Genomic DNA, 25,537 nt, shown 5'->3' on the forward strand with positions numbered 1-25,537 from the left:
AAAACCCATTGATGCTGTGCGTCAACTGATATTGCAAGATCGTCATGTGACCTATTGTGAGATTCAGGCATCCTTAGGCATTAGTGGGACCAGCATTCATTAAATATTGCCTGAACATTTGACCTTCAAAAATTCTTTTTCGCGTTGGATCCCACACATTTTGTCAATCGCTCAAACAAAAGGCTCGTGTCGATTAGTCAAAAGAAATGCTTCAAAAATACGATCGCTGTGCTTTGAAACACGCCTATGACATCGTGACAGGTGATGAATCGTAGATTTATGCATAAGAGCCCGAGAGTAAACACCAATCTACTGAATGAGTGTTTCAAGATGAGCCAAATCCAACAAAAGTTGCTCGCGAAGCACTTCCAAGCAAGCGATCGCCTGTTTTTTTTTCGGAAAAAATGGACATCTCGCAATCGTAACACTAGAACAACGCAGAACAGTCGACTCTGAGTGGTACACAACCATCTGTTTGCCAGCAGTCTTCAAAGAACTCAAGAAAATAAACCACCGAACACAATCTTCACCACGATAATGAGAGATCTCACACATCGGCTCAAACAACTGCATTTTTATACCCTCCACCATAGGATGGGGGTATACTAATTTTGTCATTCTATTTGTAACTACTCGAAATATTCGTCTGAGACCCCATAATCTATAGCCATGTCCGTCCGTCTGTCCGTCCGTCCGTCTGTATTTCGAAAGCACTCTAACTTCCGAAGGAGTAAAGCTAGCCGCTTGCACAAATACTTCCTATTAGTGTAGGTCGGCTGGTATTGTAAATGGGCCATATCGGTCCATGTTTTGATATAGCTGCCATATAAACCGATAATGGGTCTTGACTTCTTAAGTCTCTAGAGGGCGCAATTCTTATCCGATTTGACTGAAATTTTGCACGTGATGTTTTGATATCACTTCCAATAACTGCACCAAGTATGGTTTAAATCGGTTCATGTTTTGATATAGCTGCCATATAAACCGATCATGGGTCTTGACTTCTTGAGCCTCTAAAGGACGCAATTCTTATCCGATTGGAATGAAATTTTGCACGAAGTGTTTTGTTACGATATCCAAAAACTGTGCCGAGTATGGTTCAAATCGGTCCATAGCCTTATATAGCTGTCATATAAACCGATCTTGGGTCTTGACTTCTTGAGCCTCTCGAGGGCGAAATTCTCGTCCGATTTGACTGAAATTTTGAATGTGGTGCTTTGGTTTGACTTCTAACAACTGTATTCAAGTATGGTTCAAATCGGTTTATAACCTGATATATTTGCCATATGAACCGATCTTGGGTCTTGACTTCTTGAGCTATTAGAAGGCGGAATTCTTATCCGATTTGACTGAAATGTTGCTCATAGTATTTAGATATCACTTTCAACAACTGTGTGTAGTATGGTTCAAATCGGTGCATAACCTGATATAGCTGCCATATAAACCGATCTTGGGTCTTAATTTCTTGAGCTTTTAGAGAGCGCAATTCTCGTCCGATTTAACTGAAATTGTGAACGCGGTGTTTTGGTATCACTTTTAACAACTGTGGAAAGTATGGTTCACATCAGTCCAAAACCTGATATTGCTGCTATAGAAACCGATCTTGGGTCTTAATTTCTTGAGCTTTTCGAAGGCGCAATTCCTATCCGATTTGGCTGTAATTTTGCACGTGGTGTTTTGGTATCACTTCCAACATTTGTGCGAAGTATGGTCCAAAACTGTCCACACCCAGATATAGCTGCCATATGAACCGATCTGGGATATTGAGTACATATTGGGTTAGATTTGGATAAAGCTCCTACATAAACTGATCTCCCGATTTGACTTCTTGAGTCCCTGGAAGCCGCAATTTTTGGCCGATTTGGCTTAAATTTTGTAAATAGTGTTCCGTAATGACTTCCAACAACTGCGTCAAGTATGGTATAAATCGGTCTATAACCTGAAATAGGTCCCATATAAAGCAATCTCCCGATTTGACATGTGGAGCCCTTACAAGTCGCAATTTTGTCCGATGTGATGTTCCGTTATGACTTTTGACAATTTGACGTATTGACAATTGTGCGAAGTACTGTCCAAATCGGTCAATAACCTGATATAGGTCCCATATAAACCGATCTCCGGATTTGACTTCTTGAGCCCCAGGAAGCCACAAATTTCGTCCGATTTGGCGCGAATTTTGCAGATAAAATTCTCTTATGACATCCAACAACTCTGTCGAGTACAATAGAAATTGGTCTCTGACCTGATAAAGCTCCCATATAAATTAATCTCCCTATTTGACTTCTTGAGCCCTTACAACAAGCAATTTTTGTCCAATTTAGCTAAAATTTTTCACATAGTGTTTTGTTATGACTTTCAACAACTGTGCCAAGTACGTTTCAAATCGGTTTATAACCTGTTATAGCTCCCATATAATCCGATCTCCCGATTTGACTTCTTGAGCCCTTACCAGCCCCAAATTTTGTCCGATTTGCCATGTGGTGTTCTGTTATGACTTTCAACAACTGTGCGAAATACGGTCCAAATCAGTCTATAACCGAGAAGCTTTAATTTTTGCTGGTTTGACAGAGTTTGGTATGTAGAATAAAATTATTTTCACATAAAATTTCTGCGAAATTTTCTCCAAAGACAAAATTTAAGTGACATTTTCTTAAGAGACAAAATTTCAGTGAAATTTTTCCTAAAGACAAGTTTTCAGTTAAATTCAGTGAAATGATTTTATAGGCAAGGTTAGGTTAGTGGCAGTCTGCCTTCAGACTCACTTTGACGTTTTCGTTCATTGTGACACCATAGGAACAGAAGAAGGAAGATGGCTTCTAGTTCCTAACGTTGAACCATCCAGATCGCTTTGAAAAGCCCAACAACTTGCGAATGTTCACAACCGCTAAATCTGACAGGTTCTCAAAGAAATGAGAAACTAATTTAGAACTCCTTCTGACTGCTAATGCGGGACACACACAGAAGGTATTCTATAGTCTCTTCTTCTTCGATGTCCTCACAGCTTCTGCAAAAATCGTTGTTGACAACCTTCAGTCTGACAGCATGTTTTCAGACCGTCAGACCTCTTCAAGTCTAAATTAGGCCACATAGTTTTGGAATGCCCCCTCTTTGTGACTAACTATCATTCGTTGCCCTTCGGGACTGATCCTGAAAACTTAGTTTACATTTCACTAGTCTCGCAAACTCGTCCTTCTTACCATTCCCTGGGATATCTCTGTGGCCCGGCACCCAGAACATGTGAATTTTGAACTGTTCAGCCATCTCGTTGAGGGATCTGCGACGACGGCGGTTTTTGTTTTCAGAAATACGTTCTCCAAGGATTAATTGGCTGCCTGGTTGTCTGAGAAGATATTTATGCCAATAGTCGTTATGACATTTTATCCACCACTTTTTTGCAAGGATCTCCGGTTGATACACATTGCAGTGGTCGGCTAACCTTTTTGATATGACCAGTTCTAGATCTTTAGAGTATACCCCAAAGCCCACCTGGTCGTCTAGTTTGGAACCATCCGTATAGAAGTCTATGTAACTTCTATTACCAGGCATATCGTAGTTCCAGTCGGTTTTATCAGGTATAGTGGTACAGTACATATTATCAAAAAGCGGCTCGGTGGGGGGTAATCCTCACTGTCTAGAACATAGGACATTGTATCAAGTAAAACACAGTGTCCGTAGCTGCCACATGACCAAAGAGAAAGCTCCCTGTACCACACGGCAGTGGTCGCAGGAATTTGTCTAGCCACAATGGCCAGACGCATTAGATGTGCATTAAATTCAGTACATCAGATGGTGTCGTCCTCAGTGCGACTGTGATGCATAAACAAGTCATCCTTTGGAGCCGAAAGGCTATTGAACAATAGGTGGGCTTTTGAAGTGCCGTCCACCAAACCACAACACCATATAGCATTATATGTCTGACAACTACAGTACATACCCAGCGTATGATGCGCGTTCTAATCCACAACTTTTGCCAATGGCCCTCTTGCAGGTGTATAGGGCAAGCCTTTGTTGCCCTTTCCAAAATGAAATTCAATTTCCTATCCAGCAAAACACCCAGGTATTTTGCGCTTTCTGTAAATGGAACATTCTCTCCTCCCAAGGAGACAGGTGCCACTGTAGGCAACCTGTATCTCCTGCTGAAAATAACAACTTCTGTCTTCCACGGGTTGACGCCTAGGCCACCTTCGGTATACCACTTCGCTCTTGCACATAGAGCTTCCTGAAGTATATGACTTAGAGTGTTGGGAAACTTTCCCCTAACCATAATAGTCCCGTCATCAGCATACGCAACCACTTTTACACCTTTTTCTGCCAGAGACAATAATATATTGTTAATGGCTATATTCCAAAGTTGAGGAGACAGTACACCCCCTTGAGAAGTTCCCCCGCTGACCCATCTTTTTAGATCCACAGATCCCAAGCCTGCCGTTATGCATCTTTTAAACTTTCTTACGATAGAGATGATGCCCAGAAACTCCAATTCATTCATGATTGACATCGATTTTACTGAATTTATTGAAAACACCTTCAATGTCAAGAAATGCTACCATTGTATATTCCTTGATAGCGAGAAAACAATCTATGTAGCCGACTAGGTCATGAAGGGCTGTTCCAGTGGACTTGCTTTTACTATATGCGTGCTGCTGCCGAGACAGACGATCTCCAGGGATCTTTGCCCTAAGATATGTTTCTATCAACCTCTCAAGAGTCTTCAGCATAAAGGATGACAGACTAATAGGACGAAAATTTTTCGCCTTCGTATGGTAAGGTTTTCCTGCTATCGGAATGAAAATGACCTTCGTGTCCCTCCATCCCAGTTATATACGACATGCTGATACAAGAAGAGTATATCTCCCTAAGCCAGGGAACCAGTCTTGCAGACACAGCTTGTTATTCAAACACAACTTGTAATTTCGGAATGAAAATGACCTTTGTGTCCCTCCATCCCAGTTATATACGACATGCTGATACAAGCAAAGTATATCTCCCTAAACCAAGGAACCAGTCTATCAGACACAGCTTGTAATTCAACCGGTGATACATCATCAGGACTTGGCAACTCAAAGGAGTCTAAACTTTGTATCGCCCAAAGGATTTTCGGCTCAGACACAACCTCTTCTGGCGCCACGTTTTCCGTTGGAGAATTTCCCAGAAAATGCATATCAACGAGTAGTTCTAATGTTTCCTCATTATACATTGTCCATACATTCTCTGACTTCTGAATACACCCCACCGTAATAGGTCTCGAGGACAGAATCTTCCTTAGCCTAGAGGCCTCAGATGTATCTTCCACGGAGCTGCAGAATTCTATCCAGGAATTGATCTGAGCCTTTCTCAGCTCGAACTTATATTCTACAGACAAAGTATCAGTGAAATTTTTTTCTTATCGGAAAATTTCAATGAAATTTTCAGAATTTTTTTTGGACCAAAACTTTTAGTGAGATTTTCTCCAATTTAAGAAAAAAAATTTAAGAAAAATTTTTCTCTGAAGACAACATTAAAATTTTTTCACTTTCTCAGTGTATGAGCCATTTACTTTGTCCTAATCTTACTCCGCCAACGCATTCAATTATTCACCAGCAAGAGATGAGTTGACCCCAAAAAATCTTAGAATTTCCTTAAAGATAAAAATCTTAACTTCAATGAAATGAATGGAACATTGAAGCTTTCATACACCCATAGTAAAGCTGCTAGCTAGCAACTTTAAAACAAATGACTCAAAAGTTCAACGCCAATTATAATTTTAAATTTATTTTCATTCCCATTTGTTTTTCTAAAGTGGCACTCTATCTATTTTTAGCATAGAAATTTAAATTTAGTACAAATGAAGCGTAAATTATGAAGCTATATGACGATATTTACCCATATAACACAGACCAGACCATAGTTGAGTCCAAGCCATTTAGCCGCTTGGCAGCGGTCTGGAATGTATCACCCAAATAGTTAGGCCATTGGCTTAAGGCATAGAACATCGAGGCAGAGAAGCTTTTGATAGCAGAGTTTGTCTTCTCCCATCGCTTAAAGGCATTTTTAGCTCAATTAAAACTTCCCTATTTACTGCTTGAGATTCGTTTGTTGTTGTTGTCGTTTGTTTGGCAGATGATGACAATGATGATGTCATAACACAGTGGGCCACGGAGATGACCCCACTTCTACCACATATGATTCATAGAATTTATTGGACTTTTAACTATGGCTAGGTTGTGTGGTAGTTGCAACATTTTTTATATGATCCATAATAATATCTATGTTGCACAGTGGGGTGTATTGTAGGAAAACAAAAATTGGTAACTGAGGCGCATAATGTTGTTACAGACACTAAAGGGACAATTTGGAAAATTTATTATCCAAAATAATTTGAATTTCTTTAAGGAATGTGTAAGAAACTGTTCCCTAATAGGTTAGGTTGAATGGGTTGTCCAACAAAGTTGAGTTCACTCGGAGGCCAGTTTGGCCCATTGTGGTACCCTAGAGAGAGAAAGGGAAGAGAAAGAAGATGTGAGACCTCGGACGAATACACGAATAAAAGAAAAGACAGGAGGAGTGGAGAAGCCGGGGGGGGGGGGGGGGGGGGGGGTGAAGAACCACCCGTCCCTACGAAAGCACGGATCTACCTACGCCGGAGCTTGTGGCACCCCCCGTCGGAACCATTCCCTTAACAAACCTCAGGAGACATACCAGAGGTACGTTCGCAAGTTCACCCAGATCACTGAAGAAATGGCTCCCGAGAAAGGAGAGCCTACGTCTCTGCAGAATCGGACAGGAACGCTGCAAGTGCTCAATAGTCTCCTCCTCATCCTCATCGAGGCAACTCCTACAAAAGTCATTATGCGGTATCCCCATGCGGCCTATGGCACAGTGTCTGATTATGACCCCTGTCAAGGTACTTATCTACCTCTTATCGAATGCCAGCAACTCCCTCGTCCTCCTCTGGTCGATGACTGGGCATGGCGCTTTCGCAGTCCGGCAATCATCCACCGAGTCCAACTTCACCGCCCTGGCCGCCCTGGCCGCCCTGGCCATCCCATCTACTGTGTTCAGTAGCTCGATAAATGGCACGTAGGCAAGATTGTTTCGCCCGGCGCAGACGATCCCCTCCTGGCGCACTCGTCCGCTGTCAAGGTACTCATCAACCTCTTTTCGAACGCCCGCAACTCAATCGTCCTCCTCTGGTCGATGACTGGGCATGGCGCTTTCGCAGTCCGGCAACCATCCACCGATTCCCATCTTGCAACCGAAGCCGCATTGGGCATCCCCTCTACTGTGTTAAGTAGCTCGACAAATGGCACGTAGGCAAGATTGGTTCGCCCGGCGCAGACGATTCCCTTCTGGCGAACTCGTTCGCTGTCAAGGTACTCATCTACTGTGTTCAGTAGCTCGACAAATGGCACGTAGGCAAAATTGAATCGCCCGGCGCAGACGATCCCCTCCTGGCTCACTCGTTCGCTGTCAAGATACTCATCAACCTCTTATCGAACACCAGCAACTCCCTCGTCCTCTTCTGGTCGATGCCTGGGCATAGCGCCTTGGCAGTCCGGCAACCATCCACCGAGTCCCACCTCGCCACCGACGCCGCCCTGGGCATCCCATCTACTGTGTTCATTAGCTCGACAAATGGCACGTAGGCAAGATTGGTTCGCTCGGCGCAGATGATTGAGTTCATCAGAGTAGACCCCCAATCCAGTCCCTGACTCCATCTTGGAGCCATTTGTGTACATCGAGGTCTCATCCTCCTCAAGTACACCATTCGCCCTCCATTCGTCCCTCCCAGGAAAACGAATCGCAAATGCCCTCACTTCAAACGGCACTGGAGCCAGGTAGTCGGAGATCCTCCTTAGTTCACCCTCCGTGTCCATAATACCCAGAGTCGAACTGTGGCCGCAACTACCTCCTTCAGCATGCCGAGCTCCCTCAGCCCAACCGCGGCCCAGGCGGCGCAGTTCAAAATATAGGCCCCAATGGGCCGCATATCCAGCATCGCCTTCAGGCCTGGCTGCGGTGCGGATCTCAGTGTCCCTGTGATCCCGACGCAGACCAGTCTCTGAACCTTTTCGAACTTCCTCGCACAAGTCCGCTTTCCTACGGCGTCCCACCACACCAGTGCTCCATAGGCCAGTACTGGTCGCACGATGACGTATACAACCAATAAATCATCCTGCGAGTCACCCCCCACTACCTACCGAACATCCTTCTAAAAATTTACAAATTTTGCCCCATGAACATTCCACTAAGGAACTGGGGCAAACTTCTCACATATCAATGAGCGCAGTCCGATTCAAGTTTAAGCTCATTGATAAGGGGCCTCCTTTTTATAGCCGAGTACGAACTGCGTGCCGCAATGCGAAACCTCTTTGGAGAGAAGTTTTACATGGCATAGTACCTCACAAATGTTGCCAGCATTAGGAGGGGAAAACCACCACTGAAAATTTTTTCTGATTGTCTCGCCAGGATTCGAACCCAGGCGTTCAGGGTCGTAGGCGGACATGCCAATCTCTGCGCAAGGGTAGCCTCCCGGACCGAACATCCTCCTGCAGGAGTAAAAAGCGCACAGTACCTTACGGCTTCTTTCCTCGGTGTTCCTCTTCGAGGACTATGCCTAGGTATTTACTTCGCCTCCTTAGACAGCCGCAGAGCGACCCCGTCCAAGGACGGGAGTCTGAACTCCGGTATCTTATATCTACGCGTAAAGAGCACCAGCTCCGTCTTTCCAGGGTTGGTCCTTAACCCATTTCTAGTAGCCCTCCTCAGTGACCCTTCCATGATCTCGCTGAACGTCGACAGAAACTTGGCTCGAACCAGCAGCAGGACGTCGTCCACATAAGCGATAATCCTCTTGCCGTCCCCACCGAGATCCATCAGGATTTCATTAATCACGAGGTTCCATAGAATTGGTGAGAACACCCCTCCTTAGGCCGTTCCTCTGACCACTGGCCTTCTGACCACACTATCTCCTAGGTTCACATTAATAATCCTGCCATAAAGTCTGCCACGGGTGAATCCCCGTGCGGTCCAGTGCGGCAACTATCCCCATTATTGAAGGCCCCCTCAATATCCGAGATGGGCGCCACAGTGTAATCCCTTTGTCGGAGAGACGTCTCGACCTCCTGTACCACCTCGTTCCTTAATACATCTATAACACTTTGTGCTGCCCAAAAGCCACTGATTCCCCATTTTCCATTAGCTTAAAACTTCATTTACTCAAAGTAATCTGGAGGTATTTAGGGAAGTAGGCAGCATTTCTTTAATGTATCTCTAAATGCCCCTGTAGCGTGCTTGGATTACCAGTGCAGGGGTCGTGGGTTCGATTCCCGCCAGAAGCCTTGGTCTGTCGCTACTGTGGTATCACAATGGACTTAAAATTGTCTAAGTGAGCCTGTAAAGGACTGCCTCTCTTACCTAATCTCACCTAACCATCCCTACAACTAGGGTGACACTTTGCCTTCCTTTGGGCCGACGAACAAGCATTGGTTATAAAAAATTTAAAAACTAAAAGTGGGAAAAATTTTCCCCCACTGTTCGTAGAAAAAAATCTAGGAAAATGATGCTGATGGGAGAGTAGATACCGACTTCTATTAAACTGATAGTTTCAACTGACAAAAAGAGTTCATAGTCATTGGTTCTTATTCATCTCATCCAAAGATTTTCTTCATTATTACCATCCTCATTGTCAGCTATGTGAAAGCGGGCAGCGAGTAAACGCGGTGAGGTTGAGCTGTTTTTGTGAAATGCTATTTGGAATCTGTAGACACTACAGCGCTCACAACACTGTTTGGCCAATTTAGTCTGGTTTGGCAAATCAATTAAATTCAATTAATCTCCATACACTTCGCCAACACACCAAAGACAGCATGGACACCAAGCGACTATATCACACATCACATCTCATTCATTCAGCCAGCCAGCCAGCCAGCACAGCCAGTGGGAAGGCTAGCCATTGGCCTCATCGTTGTTGTTCACTCAGCAGGCTGCCTATACACTGCATGAAGTCTTCGCTGTTTGTGTTTTGGACTTATGTGTGGTTAATGAACAACCAGGCAATGGGTGTTAAAGATGTGGCATGATATTCTCACTACTCATCGGACTGCTCCATCTTTTCCTTGGCAAATGCCATGCATGAATGGCAGCACGAAGTGTGTGGATCCATTGAATTGATATTTTGTGTGGGAACGTGTATTTAGTGCAGATTTGTCCATTCCGGTTTTGGTCTTTTTTCATTCTTTAAAGTTTTAGAAAGGGTTTCTCATCACAGGCCATTGTCGATTGGTGGGTTGTTGTTTTGAGAGGAGAAATTAATTCGATGTAATTGACACGATTTCTTTGGAAATGATAAACACTGAAAGAAACGAAGGATGAGATGATCCGCAACGGAAACGAAACAGTGACCATATAATTGACCAACAATTATTTTTGTGGATGTGTACTATTGGAACCTTGTTAGGGGTACAAATCTTGTGGCGAAGCAGGGGCTTATTTGTAAACACATTCAATAAGGAACTGCCTTGTGGTGGTTCTAGTGCAAGATTAGAAAATCCCTAAATCGGAGGATCAGTCTATATGGCAGCTATATCCAAATCTGGACCGATTTGGGCCAAATTGACGAAGGATGTCGAAGGGCCTAACACAACTAACTGTCTTAAATTTCAGCAAACTCGGATAATAATGGTGACTTTTATGGGCCTAAGACCCTAAATCGGACGATCGGCATATATACGGGCTATATTAAGATATAGTCCGATATAGCTCATCTTCGAACTTAACCTGATTATGGCCAAAAAAAAGAACCACTGCAAAATTTCAGCTCAATATATCTATTTTTAAAGACTGTAGCGTGATTTAAACAGACAGACGGACGGATATGTCTAGATCTTCTTAGATTTTTACACTGATCAAGATAATATACACTTTATAGAGTCGGAAATGGATATTTCGATGTGTTGCAAACGGAATGACAAAATGAATATACCCCCATCCTTCGGTCGTGGGTATAAAAATGCCAAATTTTATAAGTTAAGAATCTTAACAATTAAAAGCGTGCTAAGTTCGGCCGGGCCGAATCTTATATACCCTCCACCATGGATCGCATTAGTCGAGTTCTTTTCCCGGCATCTCTTCTAAGGCAAAAAAAGGATGTAAGGAAAGATTTGCTCTGCTATTAGAGCGATATCAAGATATGGTCCGGTTTGGACCACAATTAAATTATATGTTGGAGACCTGTGTAAAATGTCAGCCAATTCGAATAAGAATTGCGCCCTTTGGGGGCTCAAGAAGTAAACAAGTAAAAGCGGCCGGGCCGAATCTTATATACCCTCCACCATGGATCGCATTTGTCGAGTTCTTTTCCCGGCATCTCTTCTTAGGCAAAAAAGGATATATGAAAAGATTTGATCTGCTATTAGAGCGATATTAAAATATGGTCAGTTTTGGACCACAATTAAATTATATGTTGGAGACCTTATAAATTTTAGCCAATTCGAAAAAGAATTGCGCTCTTTGGGGGCTCAAGAAGTAAAATAGAAAAATCGATTTATATGGGAGCTGTATCGGGCTATAGACCGATTCAGACCATAATAAACACGTATGTTGATGGTCATGAAAGGATCCGTCGTACAAAATTTCAGGCAAATCGGATAATAATTGCGATCTCTAGAGGGCAAGAAGTCAAGATCCCAGATCGGTTTGTATGGCAGCTATATCAGGTTATGAACCGATTTAAACCATACTTAGCACAGTTATTGGATATCATAACAAAATACTTCGTGCAAAAATTTATTCCAATCGGATAAGAATTGCGCACTCTAGAGGCTCAAGAAGTCAAGACCCAAGATCGGTTTATATGACAGCTATATCAGGTTATCATTAGATTTGAACCATAATTGGCACAGTTGTTGGATATCATAGCTAAATACTTCGTGCAAAAATTCATTCTAAATGGAAAAGAATTGCACACTTTAGAGGCTCAAGAAGTCAAGACCCAAGATCGGTTTATATGGCAGCTATATCAAAACATGGACCGATATGGCCCATTTACAATACCAACTGACTTACACTAATAAAAAGTATTTGTGTAAAATTTCAAGCGGCTAGCTTTACTCCTTCGGATGTTAGCGTGCTTTCGATAGACAGACAGACGGACGGACATGGCTAGATCGACATTAAATGTCGTGACGATTAAGAATATATATACTTTATTAGGTCTCAGACGAATATTCCGAGTAGTTACAAACAGAATGACAAAATTAGTATACCCCCCATCCTATAGTGGAGGGTATAAAAAAGAACTAAGTACTGCGAGGGAATCCAGGCACAGGAAGAGGCATTAACCCATTATCGCGTTTATTCAGCGCGACGTTAAACACTTGACGCTTCAACGGCCAGTCAGGAGTCCGAAGTCATGTTCCTTTAGACCCTGGATAAGTGAAGTCATGCAATCCTCGACGGCGTGCTACCCACAGCTCAAGCCCTGCGGTCATTGTAGAAGGCGTCCATCCATCCAAGGAGCTCGCACAGGGTAGGGCTTTCTGTTTCCGTAGTACTATATGCGCTGATGAGCGCCCCCAATCCTGTGCTCGGCTCCGTCCTGGAGCCATCAGTGATGACCGAGGTCCGATTCATCTTAAGCGTCCACTATGGAAACGGCCATAGCTCTCTGGAAATTCTGAAACTTTATTGTAAATTGCCTAATTAGGTCCCCCTTTTTATAAACACCAACGAAGGATGGGGATATATACATATTGTACTTTATCTTGATACAGCCCCCATATAGACCGATCTGCCGATTTAAAGTCTAAAGCCAATAGAACCCTTATTTATTACCCGATTGCATCGAATATAGACTAGAAATTTTAATGAAATTTGCAATTTTTTTTTTCGTTTCGAATCCCCAACCGGGATTTGAACCTGAGCATACGGAGCAACAGCGAGAGCCGTTGCCGTTGTCTAGCGTTCGAAGCCAGCAATACAACTTCCAACACATGTACAAAATCATGTGTAGTACGGAAGATGTGTTATTTGCCACAGACAGAATGTCTGTCATTGCACAAAAATACATGCATTGGGAAAAAGTACAGCTAATGGACAAGGTTGTCGAGCGTAGTTAATGTGGTAATTGTACCATAGATGCGTTTTTGCTATTAAAACGATTCAAATGCAGCTTACCAACGCACGGTCCTTGAAGCTATTACACCTAATACGGTTGAAAAGTCTTTTAACCATAAACGAAACGCGTCCCATAGTGGTTGGTGTGTGTTGCTATCTTTGACTTTCCTTTTCCGTTTGCATCTCTGATCATTGAGCTCGTCTCGAAAGAGAACCAAATAAAAATTGTAAAATTTAATGATCTTCGCCATAACAGGCAAAAACCTAGAAAATGATTTGCTAATTATTGCTATTCAAAGGGTCTTCCGATCTAAGGTCTATTCGATTTAAGATCAACGGCCCATGGAAGCTTTAATGAAATTTGGCTGAGTTTATTTTGTTAGCCCACTCGATATCCATACAAATATGTTCCAGATCGGTGTATATCTGTATAAAGCTGCCATATGGGCCCACCTTCAAATTCAAGTTCTTGGACCCACAAAAAGCAAATTGATATCTGATTCCGCTGAAATTTGGTACAATGAGTTGTCAAAGGATTTTCAACATCCCTATTGAATATAGTCTAGATCGGACAATATCTTGCTATAGCCCTTCATATAGATCCATCTCCCGATTTAAGGTGTAAGGCCCATAGAAGCTTCATAGAAACAAATTTGTTCCGTGCTAAATTTGTTCCAGATCGATCGTCATTTGGTTATAGCAGTCATATGGACGCACCTCCAAATTCACGCTCCTCGGCCGACAAAAGGCACATTGACTATCCGATTCCGCTGAAATTTGACACTGTGCTAGGTCCTTCGTCGTCAGTGGGTAGTATGGTTCAGTTCGAACCACATTTGAATGTAAACAAGTAAAAGCTATGTTCCGATTTGGACCAGATACTAATAAGTAAAAGTTATTGTTCAATTGTATATAACAAAATATTGGTCTTTTTAGTAGTTATGTTATGGGCCTATGACCCTAAATCGGAGGATCGGTCTATATGGCAGCTATATCCAAATCTAAACCGATCTGGGCCAAATTGACGGAGGATGTCGAAAGGCCTAACACAACTCACTGTCCCGAATTTCAGCAAAATCGGATAATAAATGTGGCCTTTATTGGCCTAAGACCCTAAATCGGCGGATCGGTCTATATGGCAGCTATATCAAAATCTGAACCGATCTGAGCCATATTGAAGGAAGATGGTTAAGGGCCTAAGACAACTCACTGTCCCGATTTTCAGCAAAATCGGATAATAAATGTGGCTTTTATGGGCCTAAGACCCTAAATTGGAGGATCGATCTATATGGCAGCTATATCCAAATCTGAGCCGACCTGGGCCAAATTGACGGAGGATGTTGAAGGACCTAACACAACTCACTGTCCCAAATTTCAGCAAAATCGGATAATAAATGTGGCCTTTATTGGCCTAAGACCCTAAATCGGCGGATCGGTCTATATGGGGGCTATACCAAGATATAGTCCGATATAGCCCATCTTCGAACTTAACCTGCTTATGGATAAAAAAAGAACCTGTGCAAAATTTCAGCTCAATATCTCTATATTTAAAGACTGTAGCGTGATTTCAAAAGACAGACGGACGGACATGTGTAGATCGTCTTAGATTTTTACGCTGATCAAGAATTTATATACTTTATAGGGTCGGAAATGGATATTTCGATGTGTTGCAAACGGAATGACAAAATGAATATACCCCCATCCGTCGGTGGTGGGTATAAAAATGCAAATTTTGCCCATGAACATTCCACTAAGGAACAGGGGCAAACTTCTTACATATCAATGAGTGCAGTCCGATTCAATTTTAAGTTCAATGATAAAGGGCCTCCTTTTTATAGCCGAGTCCGAACGGCGTGCCGGAGTGCGACACCTCTTTATAGAGAAGTTTTACATGGCGTAGTAGCGCACAAATGTTGCCAGCATTAGGAGGGGAAAACCACCGCTGAAAATTTTTTTTTTGATGGTTTCGCCAGGATTCGAACCCAGGCGATCAGCGTCATAGGCGGACATGGCCTCCATTTCATTTGAATGTAGCTGCCATCTAAATCGATCTCCCGATTTAAGGTCTTTTACTCATAAATTTTCTTTTTATTACCAGATTTTGCTGAAATTTTATACGGTGAGTTTTATTAGACCCTTACAGATCTTGAATGTGGTTCTGATCGGTCATCGTTGGATATAGTTGTTATATGTCTCGATCTCACGATTTACGGTCTTAAACCCACATAAGTCGCATTTATTACCAAATTTCGCTGTATTTTGGAACAGTGAGCTTCGTGACAGTGACCCAAGACGAAGGTCAAGGGTATAAGACTTTCGTCTTGGGTTTGGCCTATATCGTACCATATTTCGATAAAGCTCCTTCAGACTCATAAGTGGCGCATTTTCACCCGATTTTGTCAAAATGTGTTTAATACTTCTTCCTAAGGTGGTGGATAGCGGTCAGGTTGCATTTTTACTTGTTTTATCCCCATTTCTTTCACTCTTGGCTTCAAGAAACTGGCATGATTTTTGTCTTTAAGCTGTTTATTCCAGTGATTAATTTTATTTCATTTAAAAGTTATAGCTCAGACCATGAAGTATGACATTTAAGAATTGCTTAATGACATTTAAAGTTGCAATGGAGACTAGCTGATGATTGAGAGTTGACATTGAAGGACTTTCAAGTGTCATATCCTAACCCCTTTAACCTTAAAGTTGACAGTTTAATCATAAAATTGCAACTTTAAAATAAAACAAAAAAAAAACATGCATTTTGCCTTCATATAGGACATATGGTTTGCTGGTGTAACCCACAAAAATATTCATTGTACACCAAGGATAATAAAGAAAAGATCTCTGAGCAAATGAAATGATTCACCATTACACCATAATTCAATTGCAAAGTCATAAATTTTCAACTGTTTTTCATTGGACACCATGCTCATCATACCCATTGAGATCTTTCTTGAACCTCCCCTCTAGGCACTAGACATTATGGCCCAACCCGCATAATAAGCCTTGTGGTACTTTGTTGTGAATGTGTATCCCACAGATACTTGGCAGATTAAGCATAAAAATTATCTTCAGGGTAAACACTGTGTTTGCCCAACCATGAAACGAATAAAAATACTTGAATATTGAAAATTCCTTGAATACATTTATGAATAATATGTACTTTGCAAATAACAGAAGGCTGTTGGTTGGTTATTTGCAGAGGATTTTTTAATTTTTGTTGTTCGGAAGAGGCGATTGTCTTTAGAAAAACATTAAATTAATTAACCCTTTGCGTGTTAAATGGTAACGCTTCCACGATTCCTTCCTCAAGCCTTTTGTTTATGACCAAAGCAAGAGAGAAGGAGGGTTGGAGCAGAAGTAAAGGAAAAAAAATTGTTTGAAATATATCACAAATTAAAGAAATGAAAATGAAGCTCAAACAGGAAGAGAGCTTCTGGTCGATTAGATAGTTTTTTTCAACAAGCTCTTCGGAGAACGACTTTTGGTCAACAAAGGCCAATGAAAAATCTTTTACAAAGACAAGTTTTATGGAGGCATAATATAGATGATCTAGGAGACAAACCTTCAGATTTTTCACAAGGGAGATGAAGGTGGTCCAATTTGACGCACGATGTTTCCTCAACAGAACGATTATCTGATTTCTTCAATAGAACGATATCTGACAATGTCGAATAACTGGAGAGTGATTAGACCAATACTTACTTACGCCTCAGTAGTTTGGTGGACTGCGATGTAGAGCTGGCAAATTATCGATGGGACTATCGATACTATCGATATTTAATTTTTTGACTAAATATCGATTGATATCTTTCCTATGGTTACTATCGCAAAAGTTAGATTTTTTGCAAAATTAAACACAAATAAGAAATCCGACATTGAATGCATCCTTTAAGATACATTGCGCCTATAGAGGCGCAATGTATCCAATCAGGATAACATATTGTACAATGATTTCTCTCATGACATCCAACTGACTTTGTCAACCTTGGTTTTTTTTTTGGTCTGGCATTGATATTGCTTCTATATAAATCAATCTCCTGATTTTTTTTACTTCTCATTTTCGTTTGAAATATAGATGATGGGAAATTAGCGATATTATCGATACTATGTATATTTATTATTAAAACTATCGAAAATATCGAATGTTGCGATTATCGACAGTTTGCCAGCTCTACTGCGATGTAGAAAAGGTGCAACGTAATGGATAGAGGATAGGATCACGTCATACCATTGCGGTATAATCGAGGAAACCCATAGTAGGATGGTATCGAAAAATAGTAGTAAACAAGTAAAAGCGTGCTAAGTTCGGCCCGGCCGAATCTTATATACCCTCCACCATGTATTGCATTTGTCGAGTTCTTTTCCCGGCATCTCTTCTTAGGCAAAACAAGTAAAAGCGTGCTAAGTTCGGCCGGGCCGAATCTTATATACCCTCCACCATGGATCGCATTTGTCGAGTTCTTTTCCCGGCATCTCTTCTTAGGCAAAAAAGGATATAAGAAAAGAGTTGCTCTGCTATTAAGACGATATCAAGATATGGTCCGGTTCGGACCACAATAAAATTATATGTTGGAGACCTGTGTAAAATTTCAGCCAATTCGTATAAGAATTGCGCCCATTGGGGCTCACGAAGTAAAATAGAGAGAACGATTTATATGGGATCTGTATCAGGCTATAGACCGATTCAGACCATAATAAAGACGTTTGTTGATGGTCATGAGAGGATCCGTCGTACAAAATTTCAGGCATATCGGATAATGGATAATAATTGCGACCTCTAGGGGTCAAGAAGTCAAGATCCCAGATCGGTTTATATGGCAGCTATATCAGGTTATGAACCGATTTGAACCTTATTTGACACAGTTGTTGAAAGTAAAAATAAAATACGTCATGCAAAATTTCAGCCAAATCGGATAGGAATTGCGCCCTGTAAAAGCTCAAGAAGTCAAATCCCCAGATCTGTTTATATGACAGCTATATCAGGTTATGGATCGATTTCAACCATACTTGGCACAGTTGTTGGATATCATAACGAAATACTTCGTGCAAAAATTCATTTCAATCGGATAAGAATTGCGCACTCTAGAGGCTCAAGAAGTCAAGACCCAAGATCGGTTTATATGGCAGCTATATCAGGTTATGGACCGATTTGAACCATACTTGGCACAGTTGTTGGATATAATAACAAAACACGTCGTGCAAAATTTCATTTCAATCGGATAAGAATTGCGCACTCTAGAGGCTCAAGAAGTCAAGACCCAAGATCGGTTTATATGGCAGCTATATCAGGTTATGGACCGATTTCAACCATACTTGGCACAGTTGTTGGATATCATAACGAAATACTTCGTGCAAAAATTCATTTCAATCGGATAAGAATTGCGCACTCTAGAGGCTCAAGAAGTCAAGACCCAAGATCGGTTTATATGGCAGCTATATCAGGTTATGGACCGATTTCAACCATACTTGGCACAGTTGTTGGATATCATAGCAAAACACGTCATGCAAAATTTCATCCCAATCGGATTAGAATTGCGCACTCTAGAGGCTCAAGAAGTCAAGACCCAAGATCGGTTTATATGGCAGCTATATCAAAACATGGACCGATATGGCCGATTTACAATACCAACCGACCTACACTAATAAGAAGTATTTGTGCAAAATTTCAAGCGGCTAGCTTTACTCCTTCGGAAGTTAGCGTGCTTTCGACAGACAGACGGACGGACGGACGGACGGACGGACAGACGGACGGACATGGCTAGATCGACATAAAATGTCACGACGATCAAGAATATATATACTTTATGGGGTCTCAGACGAATATTTCGAGTAGTTACAAACAGAATGACGAAATTAGTATACCCCCCATCTTATGGTGGAGGGTATAAAAAAGGATAAGGGAAAAGATTTGCTCTGCTATGTGAGCGATATCAATATAGGGTCCGGTTTGGACCACAATTAAATTATATGTTGGAGACCTGTGTAAAATGTCAGCCAATTCGAATAAGAATTGCGCCCTTTGGGGGCTCAAGAAATAAAATAGAGAGATCGATTTATATGGGAAGTGTATCGGGCTATAGACCGATTCAGACCATAAGAATTCATAAGATTTAGACCATGTTGATGGTCAAGAGAGGATCCCTTGTACAAAATTTCAGGCAAATCGGATAATAATTGCGACCTCTAGAGGCTCAAGAAGTCAAATCCCCAGATCTGTTTATATGACAGCTATATCAGGTTATGAACCGATTTCAACCATACTTGGCACAGTTGTTGGATATCATAACGAAATACTTCGTGCAAAAATTCATTCAAATCGGATAAGAATTGTGCCCTCTAAAGGCTCAAGAAGTCAAGATCCCAGATCGGTTTATATGGCAGCTATATCAGGTTATGGACCGATTTAAACCTTATTTGATAGAGTTGTTGAAAGAAAAAATAAAAAACGTCATCCAAAATTTCAGCAAAATCAGATAGGAATTGGGCCCTCTACAAGCTCAAGAAGTCAAGTCCCCAGATATGTTTATATATGACAGCTATATCAGGTTATGAACCGATTTGAACCATACTTGGAGCAGTTGTTGGACATCATAACAAAACACGTCGTGCAAAATTTCATTCCAATCGGATAAGAATTGCGCACTCTAGAGGCTCAAGAACTCAAGACCCAAGATCGGTTTATATGGCAGCTATATCAAAACATGGACCGATATGGCCCATTTCCAATACCAACCGATCTACACTAATAAGAAGTATTTGTGCAAAATTTCAAGCGGCTAGCTTTACTTCTTCGGAATTTAGCGTGCTTTCGACAGACAGACGGACGGACGGACAGACGGACGGACATGGCAAGATCGACATAAAATGTTGCGACGATCAGGAATATATATACTTTATGGGGTCTCAGACGAATATTTCGAGTAGTTACAAACAGAATGACGAAATTAGTATACCCCCCATCTTATGGTGGAGGGTATAAAAAGGGTTTTCACCAAGCTCTTCGGCGAATGACTTTTGGTCAACAGAGGCCAATGAAAAATCTTAAACAAACACCAGTTTTATGGAGGCATAATATAGAGGTTCTAGAAGACTAACCTTAAGACGCACGATGTTTCCTCAATAGAATGATGTTGATATCTGACAAGGTCTGAATCTACAGGAGAGTGATTAGACCAATACTTACTTACGCTTCAGTAGTTTGGTCGACTGCGATGTAGACTGGCAAATTATCGATGGGACTATCGATACTATCGATATTTAATTTTTTGACTAAATATCGATTGATATCTTTCCTATGGTTACTATCGCAAAAGTTAGATTTTTTGCAAAATTAAACACAAATAAGAAATCCGACATTGAATGCATCCTTTAAGATACATTGCGCCTATAGAGGGCGCAATTTTCATCCAATCAGGATAACATATTGTACAATGATTTCTCTCATGACATCCAACTGACTTTGTTAACCTTGGTTTTATTTGGTCTGGCATTGATATTGCTTCTATAAAAATCAATCTCCTTCTTTTTTATACCCACCACCGAAGGATGGGGGTATATTCATTTTGTCATTCCGTTTGCAACACATCGAAATATCCATTTCCGACCCTATAAAGTATATATATTCTTGATCAGCGTAAAAATCTAAGACGATCTAGCCATGTCCGTCCGTCTGTCCGTCTGTCCGTCTGTCTGTTGAAATCACGCTACAGTCTTTTAAAATAGAGATATTGAGCTGAAATTTTGCACAGATTCTTTTTTTGTCCATAAGCAGGTTAAGTTCGAAGATGGGCTATATCGGACTATATCTTGATGTAGCCCCCATATAGACCGATCCGCCGATTTAGGGTCTAAGTCCCATAAAAGCCACATTTATTATCCGATTTCGCTGAAATTTGGGACAGTGAGTTGTGTTAGGCCCTCCGACATCCTCCGTGAATTTGGCTTAGATCGGTTCAGATTTGGATATAGCTGCCATATAGACCGATCCTCCGATTTAGGGTGTGAGGCCCATAAAAGCCACATTTATTATCCGATTTTGCTGAAATTTGGGGCAGTGAGTTGCGTTAGGCCCTTCGACTTCCTTCGTTAATTTGGCTCAGATCGGTCCAGATTTGGATATAGCTGCCATATAGACCGATCATCCGATTTAGGGTCTAAGTCCCATAAAAGCCACATTTATTATCCGATTTCGCTGAAATTTGGGACAGTGAGTTGTGTTAGGCCCTCCGACATCCTCCGTGAATTTGGCTCAGATCGGTTCAGATTTGGATATAACTGCCATGTAGACCGATCCTCCGATTTAGGGTGTGAGGCCCATAAAAGCCACATTTATTATCCGATTTTGCTGAAATTTGGGACAGTGAGTTGTGTTAGGCCCTTCGACATCCTTCGCCAATTTGGCCTAGATCGGTCCAGTTTTGGATATAGCTGCCATATAGACCGATCCTCCGATTTAGGGTCTTAGGCCCATAAAAGCCACATTTATTATCCGGTTTCGCTGAAATTTGGGACAGTGAGTTGTGTTAGGCCTTTCGACATCCTTTGTCAATTTGGCCCAGATCGGTTCAGATTTGGATATAGCTGCGATATAGACCGATCCTCCGGTTAAGGGTTTTAGGCCCACAAAAGCCACATTTATTATCCGATTTTGATGAAATTCGGGACAGTGAATTATGTAAGGGTCATCGACATATTTCGTTAATTTGGCTCAGATCGGTCCAGATTTGGATATAGCTGCCATATAGATCGATCCTCCGATCTATGGTGTAAGGCCCATAAAAGCCACATTCATTATCCGATTTTGCTGAAAATTGGGACAGTGAGTTGTGTTAGGCCCTTTGACATATTTCTTCAATTTGGTCGAGATCGGTTCAGATTTGGATATAGCTACCATATAGACCGATTTCTTGATTTATGGTTTTGGGCCCATAAAATGACCATTTATTGTCCGATGTCGCCGAAATTTGGAACAGTGAGTTAAGTTAAGCCCCTTGACATACTTCTGCAATATCGCACAGATCGGTCCAGATTTGGATATAGCTGCCATATAGACCGATATCTAGGTTTTAGTTTTTGGGGCCATAAAAGACGCATTCATTTTCCGATGTCACTGAAATTTAACACAGTGAGTTTGGTTAGGCTCTTCGACGTCCTTCTTGAATTTTGCCCAGATCGGTCCAGATTTGCATATAGCTGCCATATAGACCGATCTCTCGATTTAAGGTTTAGAGCCCATAAAAGAGGCATTGATTGTCCGATTTCGCCGAAATTTGGGACAGTGCATTGTGTTAGGCTTTTCGACATGTTTATGCAACTTGGACCAAATCGGTCCAGATTTGGATATAGCTGCCATGTAGACCGATATCTCGATTTAAAGTCTTGGCCCCATAAAAGGCGCATTTATAATCCGATTTCACTGACATTTGACACAGTGACTTATGTTCGGCTTTTCGACATCCGTGTCGTATATAGTTCAGATCGGTATGAGGTATATGGGTATAAGGTATGAAATTTTCACCGAATTTTGATGAAAGATGGTTTACATATATACCCGAGGTGGTGGGTATCCAAAGTTCGGCCCGGCCGAACTTAACGCCTTTTTACTTGTTTTACTTCTCATTTTCGTTTGAAATATAGATGATGGGAAATTAGCGATATTATCGATACTATGGATATTTATTATTAAAACTATCGAAAATATCGAATGTTGCGATTATCGACAGTTTGCCAGCTCTACTGCGATGTAGAAAAGGTGCAACGTAAATGTAAACAAAAGCCACTGCGGCTATGACACTTACGGTGTTAGGAGAATGGATAGAGGATAGGATCACGTCATACCATTGCGGTATAATCGAGGCAACGCACAGTAGGATGGTATCGAAAAATAGTAGTAAACAAGTAAAAGCGTGCTAAGTTCGGCCCGGCCGAATCTTATATACCCTCCACCATGGATCGCATTTTTCGAGTTCTTTTCCCGGCATCTCTTCTTAGGCAAAAAAAAAGGATAAAGGAAAAGATTTGCTCTGCTATGTGAGCGATATCAATATAGGGTCCGGTTTGGACCACAATTAAATTATATGTTGGAGACCTGTGTAAAATGTCAGCCAATTCGAATAAGAATTGCGCCCTTTGGGGGCTCAAGAAATAAAATAGAGAGATCGATTTATATGGGAAGTGTATCGGGCTATAGACCGATTCAGACCATAAGAATTCATAAGATTTAGACCATGTTGATGGTCAAGAGAGGATCCCTTGTACAAAATTTCAGGCAAATCGGATAATAATTGCGACCTCTAGAGGCTCAAGAAGTCAAGATCCCAGATCGGTTTATATGGCAGCTATATCAGGTTATGGACCGATTTAAACCTTATTTGATAGAGTTGTTGAAAGAAAAAATAAAAAACGTCATCCAAAATTTCAGCAAAATCAGATAGGAATTGGGCCCTCTACAAGCTCAAGAAGTCAAGTCCCCAGATATGTTTATATATGACAGCTATATCAGGTTATGAACCGATTTGAACCATACTTGGAGCAGTTGTTGGACATCATAACAAAACACGTCGTGCAAATTTTCATTCCAATCGGATAAGAATTGCGCACTCTAGAGGCTCAAGAACTCAAGACCCAAGATCGGTTTATATGGCAGCTATATCAAAACATAGACCGATTTAAACCATACTCGGCAAAGTTGTTGGATATTATAACAAAACACGTCGTGCAAAATTTCATTCTAATCGGATAAGAATTGCGCCCTCTAGAGGCTCAAGAAGTCAAGACTCAAGATCGGTTTATATGGCAGCTATATCAAAACATGAACCGATATGGCCCATTTACAATACCAACCGACCTACACTAATAAAAAGTATTTGTGCAAAATTTCAAGCGACTAGCTCTACTCTTTCGGAAGTTAGCGTGCTTTCGACAGACAGACGGACGGACAGACGGACATCATTTAAAGATAACTACCGCATGATGATCAATTTATAGGCGTTCAGCCAATCCATGCGAATAAAACTAACATTTAATTTTGCGCCATCTATTGACTGCTTACAATTCGATCAACTGTATGGAGACACCAAAACAAACCAAGAGATGGCAGAGTAGTCAACATTTAGCATATATTATTTATCTTTGTTATGACAACCTATCGGCCTTTGAATAAAGAATAAGTAAAAGGGTGCTAAGTTCGGTCGTGCCGAATCTTGGGAACCCACCACCATGAAATTTTTACAAACTAAATTTAGTTGAAGACCATAATTTTATTCTACATACCAAAAATCTGTGAAACCAGCAATAACTAAAATTTCTAGGAACCGAACAAGGATAATCGAGAGACCGGTTTATATGGGCGCTACATCAGGTTATAGACTGATTTGGACCGTTCTTGGCATAGTTGTTGAAAGTCGTAACGGAACACGGCATGCAAAATTTCAGCCAAATCGAAAGATTCTCAATTTCAACCAAATCGGACAAAAACTGCGGCTTGTAAAGGCTCAAGAAGTCAAACTGGGTGATCGGTTTTTTGGGAGCTATATCAGGCTCAGACCGATTTGGACCGTACTTGGCAGAGTAATAAACACTACATGCAAAATTTCAGGCAAATCTGGCAAAAATTGCTTCTTGTAAGGGCTCAAGAAATCAAATTGGGAGATCGGTTTATATGGAGGCTATCTCAGGTTTAGACCGATTTAGACCATACTATGCGCAGTTGTTGGAACTCACCACCATTGATTTTGTTAAAAATTTATACAAAATAAATTTAGTTGATGGGCATAATTTTATTCTACATACCAGACTTCTGTCAATCGAGCAAAAATTAAAGCTTCTAAGAACCGAACAAGGATAATCTAGATACCGCTTTATATGGGAACTATATCAGGAATTATACCGGTTTGAATCGTACTTGCCACAGTTGTTAGAAGCCATAACACAATACCGCATGTACAATTTCAGTTAAATCGGAAAAATTGCGGCTTGTAAAGGCTCAAGAAGTCAAATCTAGAGATGGGTTTATATGGGAGCTATATCACGCTATGGACCGATTTAGACCGCACTTAACACAGTTGTTGATAACAGAATATTACGTGCAAAATTTAAGCCGAATCGGACGAAAATTGCAGCTTCCAGAGGCTCAAGAAGTCAAATCGGGAGATCGTTTTATATGGAAGCTATATTCAAATCTTAACCGATATGGCCCATTTGCAATCCCCAGCGACCTACATCAATAGTAAGTATGCGTTAGACCGCTATCGTGATTTCGACAGATGGACGTATATGGCTAGATAGACTCGAATGTCGAGACGATCCAAAATATATAAACTTTGAGGGGTCGCAGATCAATATTTCGAGGTCATACAAACGGAATGACTACTATGAGGGTATAAAATGAAAGTGTTGCGCTTTGTATGTTCCGAGTAGACTCAAAAACGGCTGAACCAATTTTCTT

Source organism: Stomoxys calcitrans, chromosome 3 (genome assembly GCF_963082655.1).
Source record: "Stomoxys calcitrans chromosome 3, idStoCalc2.1, whole genome shotgun sequence".
In the NCBI taxonomy this organism is placed as follows: Eukaryota; Metazoa; Arthropoda; class Insecta; order Diptera; family Muscidae; genus Stomoxys; species Stomoxys calcitrans.